Here is a 7619-nt window from a genome sequence, read left to right on the forward strand (position 1 = left end):
ATATGTTAAAGCTGGGTTTTAATACAGATCTTCCTGGCTCCAAGCACATCACTCTTATCCATTATTTCATCTAGCTGTTCCTAGGTTGGGAGAACTAGAGGTATCAGTGCATAATTATTTTGGATTCCTGTAATAGCAACAAGAAGAAAGCAGTTAGAACTCTCAATCCAAGATACCTAAAACACCTAAGATTATTCAAGAAGAAGCTATGTGTATGTTGATGCACTTCAAGTCAACAAATGTCCATGGGTACCGAGCATTATACTAGATTCCAATACAAAGTTTTTTAAAGACCCTTTCCCTCCCCCTCAGAGAGCTCAGAGTTTAAATATATAGATAGGCACAATACACAATAAACACATTTGAGGGATAAAAAATGTGATATATGAGTGGCAGAGGAAGAGAAATGTATCATGATGTGTCCTTATCTCTCAAGTTCCTATTCCCTTTTGATAACCTCATCTTGGTTTAGTAGTTAATACAAAGAATCAATGCCTAAAGAAAGATATCTTGATTTTTAGAAAAAGGAAAATTATGAGAACGGGAAAAAGTCTAGAGAAAGTCCTTTATGACTAAAGATTCTCAGCTTCTCAAGCTTGTCACTCATGCCTTGAGATAGACTTTGTCTGGAGGAGGAAGGAGTGGCATAGAAGGTAGAGATGTTCACAGGTGATGCAGGACCAGTTAGACTAGGCCAGCTAAACCCTCTGGGACAGGAAATATTTCAACTTCATAAACTCAAGAGCCTATTGTTACTTGCTTTTTAATACTTGGATAATAGGGACTTAGTTTTTTAAAACACCAAATACATAATAAGTCATCCAACATACTTTTATTTAGTGGTTACTTTAATTCTTTGTATTCCCCACAATGCCTTATGGATGAGAGACTCAAAAACATTTGTTAATTAATTGCTTATTAGAGTAAATAATAATAAATACCACTGAGTCAGTAGTGGTATACTAGAACATTGTCCCAGACAAAGAGGGATATACAAAGTTTAGATAAAATATGACCTCTGTCTTCCAGGAGTTTACATAAGACTTCTGGTGTCTAGTGGAGGTTAAGTTATAAATACAAATAATTGGTAGAAAGAGATCCATGAATGGACTTCATTTCCTATAATGCTTCAGACCAACTTATTGGGAGAAATTATCTAGACTACATTTTCCAGAAGGTGATATGTGACCCTCTTACATGGGAATATTATCTGAGTACTATGATTAATTGAGGAAACTTAGAAAAATGAGAGCTTAAAAAAGAACAGAAAGAGTAATTCACAGTGTGATATACAACCTGCACGTTATGATAGCCTTCCTGCAGATATGGGTATGCAGTAGATAATGGCAGTAGAGAGTGTTGCATTCTATATGGACTCTAAACTTCAGTGCTTTTGATATTTATGTTCCTCTATTTCTATGTTGGAAAAACATAGAGATTAATCAATAAATTGACTAGCACTTCCTTAGAAATCTTTGGAATTGGCTGCTATTTGTTACAGATGTAGAAAATGTTAGCTACCTTCTTAAATTCTTAAGTATCACTCTTGGTATTCTGTTTCATTAAATACCTTTTGTTCTGAATTCATGTCTGAAATTCATGATCTAGCATAAAGTTTCAGGAGAACTCAGAGAAGTGAATGTAAATAAATAATTACTCAAACAGTACCGTGAACCCTGAATATAAATGGTGGAATGTTGAGATAGAATATACAATATTATAAAAGCAAATTAGAGAGGCATAAAATAAAGTACATGGAAGTCAGAGGAGAAATGCCTTTACCATTTGGGATGAAGGTACACACACACACACACACACACACACACACACACACACACAAACACACACACATATATATATGTATGTGTATATATAAGAAATATTTCTTGGAGATATCTTCACAAGCACCTGGGTAATTAATATCCAATCTTAACATGAACTATATTTTGACAATTCTATATAAAGGTGAATCTATTGATTGCACTGTTAATAAGAGATTCACTTCTAATAGTAATGAATAATTTTTATTAGAATCTAGTACCTATCATTGTGCTTGGCCTGTAGTAGACACTTAAATATTTATTTAATTTAATGTTTGAATGGAAGGTAAAAATCATACCAGGCCTGTGGCCTGCAATGAGACCTACAACACTGCCTAGTACAATTCAGATTAATATGTAATTGAGAAGTATTTAACAAAATCCATTAAAACACATAGAACATAAATAATGTTAATATGTAGTTTTCTAAGTCAATATGCTCTCACAGGGATCCTTATATGGTCCCTTTTTCTATTTGAATTTGCATCTATCAGACAGAATGCTAAATAAATTTTCAAATTAAATCACTATATCTCTTATTTTTACATAATAGGCTTTTTCTTTATTGTAAAAGAGGTTTCAATCCTAAGGAGGTTGGGGCAGTATCTACTGGGTTTCATTAATATAAAAACAAAATGCAGCAGTAAAACTTTTTAAAATGTTATCTTGATTACACATTGTGACCAAGTGGATTTATATCAGGAATGCAGGAGTGGTTTAACATAACTCATAATATTAATAACAAAAGTAACAAAAATTATGATTACATCAATAGATACAGAAGGAATTTTTGACAAAATATACTACTCATTCCTATTAATACTTGAAAGCATAGGTATAAATAGATTTTTCCTTAAAATGATAAGAAGCATCTGCCCTAAGACTATCAGCAAGCATTATTTGTAATGAGGATAAACTAAATGCCATCCCAACAAGTTCAGAGTGAAACAAGAATGCCATTATCACCCACATTAATTAATATTGTACTAGAAATAACAGCAATAGCAATAAGAAAAGAAAAAGAAACTGAAGTGATCAGAATGAGCAATGAAGTAATAATAGTATCTCTTTGTAGATAATAATGATATACTTGGAAAACCTTAGTGATTCAACTAAATAATTAATTGAAACAATAACTTAAGCAAAATAAGATATAAAAGAAACCCACATAAATCATCATCATTTCTATATATCACCAGCAAAACCCTGCAAGAAAAGTTAACAAGAGATATCCCTTTTAAAATAACTGTAGACAATATAAAATACCTGAGAGTTTACCTATGAAAATAAACCCAGGTATTGCACAAACATAATTATAAAACACTTTGTATTACAAAAGTCACTTAAATAATTGGAGAAATATTAATTATTCATGAGTGGACATAGCCAATATAATAAAAAATGACAATTCTACCTAAACTAATCTAATTATTCAATGTCCCTCCAATTAAATTACAAAAAAAAAAAAATTAATGAGCTAAAAAAAATAACAGCAAAATCCGCTTGGAAGAACAAAAGGACAAATATATAAAAGGAATTAATGGGGAAAAAAGTAAAGAAAAGAAATTTACCGGTACTAGATCTTCAACTATATCATAAGGCAATAATTGTCAAAACTACCTGATTGACTAGCTAAGAAATACAAAGGTAGAGTAAAAGAAGAGAGTAAACACAACCCACAGTAGTAAAAGGATTATAGTAACCTTGTGTTTGACAAAGATTTAAACTTTGGAATAAGAATTCACTATTTGGTAAAAATTGTTGGGAAAACTGGGAAAGCAGTCTGATCAAAAATGGGCATGGACCAATATCTTATAGCATTTACCAAGACAACATCAAAATGAATACATAATGTAGATATGAAAGGAGATATCCTAAAAACAATTAAGACACAACATATTATCTACCAGACTTATGGGTAGGAAAACAATTTATGAATAAATAAGAGATAAAGAACATTATAAGATATAAAATGAATAATTTTTATTTTACTAAATTAAGAAAGTTGTATACAAATAAAACTAATGTAACCAAGACTAAATGAAAAGCAGAAAATGAGAGGGGGGGATTTTTATAGACAGTTTCTCAGATAAAGATCTCATCTCAAATATATAGAGAAGTTTACCAAATTGATAAAAATATGAGCTTTGATAATCAAAGCTATATAAAATCATACAAAAATGCTCTATATCATTATTGATGAGAGAAATGTCAGTTAAAAACTTTGAGATATCACCTCATGGTTATCATATTGGCTGAAATGATAGAAGGGGAAAGTGATAAATTGGGGGAGGGATATGAAAAAATTGGGACACTAATGCACTGTTGGTAGAACTGTGAACTGATCCAAATATTTTGGAAAGCAATCTGAAATTATGCCCCAAAAGTTATGAAACTGTGTATTCCTTTGGATCTGCCAATAGCTCTATAAATCCTATTTCCAAAAGTAATAAGGGAAATAAAAATGGGGGGTGTTCTAAATAATAAAAACACATTCTAAAATATTTAAAGCAGCTTTCTTTGTGGTAGCAAAGTGGAAATTAAGGGAATGCCTGTCAATTAGGGAATGGCTAACCAAGTTGTGCTATATGATAGTGATGGAATACTACTGTACTATAAGAAATGATGAGCTGGTTGATTTAAACATGAAAAAACTTGCATAAAATCATGAAAAATGAAATGAGCAGAATCAAGCGAACAGTGTATACAATAATAGCAATATTGTTCAAAGAACTACTGTGAATGACTAAGTTATTTTTGAGTATTATAAATATTAAAAATTTAGAAAGCACAGGAAGTACAAAAAACAAGGGTAATTTTGAAAACTGTGTAATATTTTTACACAGTTTTTTTTTTAAATAAATGGAGATTTGTGATTTCATATTGAATCCTCTTTTTGTATTGTGCTATGTACATGGAAATGCCCTTTCTGTTGTTCTATGTCAAAATTAGTATTATATTCCAATCAATGTGCTTCTATGAATGGCCAAGACTAGCAATCTACCTCCAAATCTGTATGAGTCTTTTTGTCTATGGAAATCATTGTCCATGGTAAAGAGAGAGAAATATAATAATACCTTCAACTAGGAGACATTGGTGAGTGAGAAATTGCCTTACCTTCAAGGGCTGAATTCTTAGAGATTTCACTTTGGAGTCCAGGGGAAGGTGAAAATTCAAGATTATCCAAATCTGTCAACTTTGAATCTCTAATTTAGACCCATAATTTTTCACCTACTTCTCAGCTTTATCTTGGATCTAGAAGAGGAAGAAACACAAATAAAAAGAAGAGTTGTGGCATGTGGTGCAATAGGATGATAAAAGATGAAAGATCTGGTTCAGTTTGGTTGCATAGAAATTTCATCTCCATGTTCTAAAAAAAAAAAGTGAAAGAAGAAGAAGAAGCTAATAGCAAAGCAATCCCTCCTTACATCAGTGATATACTTGGCCAACAATATGGCATGCTAAAATTAAAAAAAAAAAAGTTTTTGCCTAATTACAGTAAAAGAGAAGAGTTTTGCAACTAGTAACAAATAGCCCTCAGGGACAAAGGGCTTTTAAGATTATCATTTCAATGACTGCTCTTGTTATGATTTAAGATTTATTATACATCATCCATGCATTAAGCACTATATATTGGTAGTTGAGGTATTGTTTTAGCTTAAGGTACTTATACTTAGAGAGCAGTCAGAAGGGCTCCCTTAATGGACAATTATTTTCTATTCTCACCCCTCCTAGTTCTCTTTCATTGCTTGAAGAATTTTCTCTGTTAGGACAAGTTAAAATGAAAATGTTGTAATGAAGGTCATCAAAATTACAGTCAGTTCTTCTGATAGTGGAAAGGATATTCAACAGGGTAATATGTTTGAACCCAAAAGAATAACAATTAGTGATTCAAGTTTGCCTGGCACTTTGCAATAACCAAGCACTTTATCCATATATTCAATTTGAACTTCACAACAACTTTGTGAAATAATATGCAATGCATGTATTACCATACCTTTTTTATAGGTGAAGAATGCTGTTGTTGTTCAGTTGCTATAGTTGTGTCTGACTCTTTCTGACCCCATTTAGTGTTTTCTTGAAAAATATATTGTACTGGTTGATTTTACCTTCTTCAGCTCATTTTACAAGATGAGGAAACTGAGGCAAACATGGTAGAGGGACTTGCCCAGGATCATATAGCTAGGAAGTTTCTAGGGTCAGATTAGAACTCAAGGAGAGGTATCTTCCTGACTCTAAGCCCTGTGCTTTATCCATTATGCCACCTACCTACCCCTGATAAGGAAACAAGTTCAAAAATGCCCATTATAGGATCAGAATGACCCCTTCCTTCTGACTCTAAATCCAGCTCTCTTTATTCACTGTGCCATGCTGCTTCTTTATTGGAAACTTAAAATCTTATTGCCCCTTGAACACACCATGCTCATTCTTATCTCTTCATTTTTCCATGCTCTTCTCCATTCTCCAGTTTCCAAGAATGTTCTCTTCTCTGTTCTCCATCTGTCCCAATTTTTCCATTGGTTGAAGTTCATTTAGGTCCCATTCCATGAAGTCTTTGAGTTGAATCCTAAATTGAATCTCTTCATTTTCTGTACTCCTATAATACATATAGTCAGCACTATACAATTTAGCATTTAATTATTATTTTTCTTCTCTGTTCAATAATTATTTCTATGCATTACCATTTTTCCTCCTTTAGTAGATTATAACTATCTTGAAGGTAAGAACTAAACTTTAATAATAATAGTAATAAGAGCAAGTATTTATCTAATGCTTTAAAGTTTGCAAAGTATTTTACATATGTTTTTTTCATTTGGTTCTCCTAACAAACATGTGGGTAAGTGTAATTATTATTCTCATTTTACAGTTGAGGAAACTGAATTTGAGAAAGGATAAGTGACTTGTCTGAAAGTAGCAGAGGTAATAAATGTCTGAGGGAGGATTTGAACACAATACTTTTTGATTTTAACACCCTATTCACTTCACTATTTAGACTGCCTATTTTTTTTTTTAATTTAATAGTATTATATTTTTTCCAATTACAGATAAAGATAGTTTTCAACATTCAATTTTTCTTTTTCTTCTTTCACAATATGACTAATATGATTGTACATGCACACTTTGATCAGCCAATACCACTACTAGGTCTGTATCCCAAAGAAACAAAAAAAGGAAAAAAATTTATTTGTACAAAAATATTTATAGTAGCTTTTTTAGTAAGGGGGAAAGCACAAGAAAGAAAAAACAAAATACAAAAGTGAAAATAGTAATATGCTTTGATCTAAATTCAGTCTCCATAGTTCTTTTTCTGGGTGTGAATGGCATTTTCTATCAAAAGTCTTGAAATTATCTTGAATCACTGTATTTCTGAGAAGAGCTAACTCTGTCCTAGTTGATCATCACACAATGTTCCTGATATTGTTTACAATGTTCTGGTTCAGCTCACCTCATTCAGCATCAATTAATATCAATCTTTCCAGGTTACTTTGAAATACTAAGTTGCCTGTCTTAAACTTTTCTTGTATTCCTACACAAAGCCTAGTATAATACTGGGTTTAATAAATTTAACTTAGTTTATCAAGTTAGTGGTCAAATGAATGATAACATCATCTTATGTTTATATTGTTCATCTTGTTAACCCATGTCCATGTTGAGTACATCTCTTGTAATCTGCATCCAAAGCCTGAGCTACAATAATGTGTAAGGTTTCTTCAAACCAATCTTTATAGCCAGGAAACCTTGAGATAGCACTTTTTTTTCAGTTTTTTGAGAAAGCAATCCCTCCCTTCCCCAACCAAA

This window comes from Sarcophilus harrisii, chromosome 2 (assembly GCF_902635505.1).
Source record: "Sarcophilus harrisii chromosome 2, mSarHar1.11, whole genome shotgun sequence".
Lineage (NCBI taxonomy): Eukaryota > Metazoa > Chordata > Mammalia > Dasyuromorphia > Dasyuridae > Sarcophilus > Sarcophilus harrisii.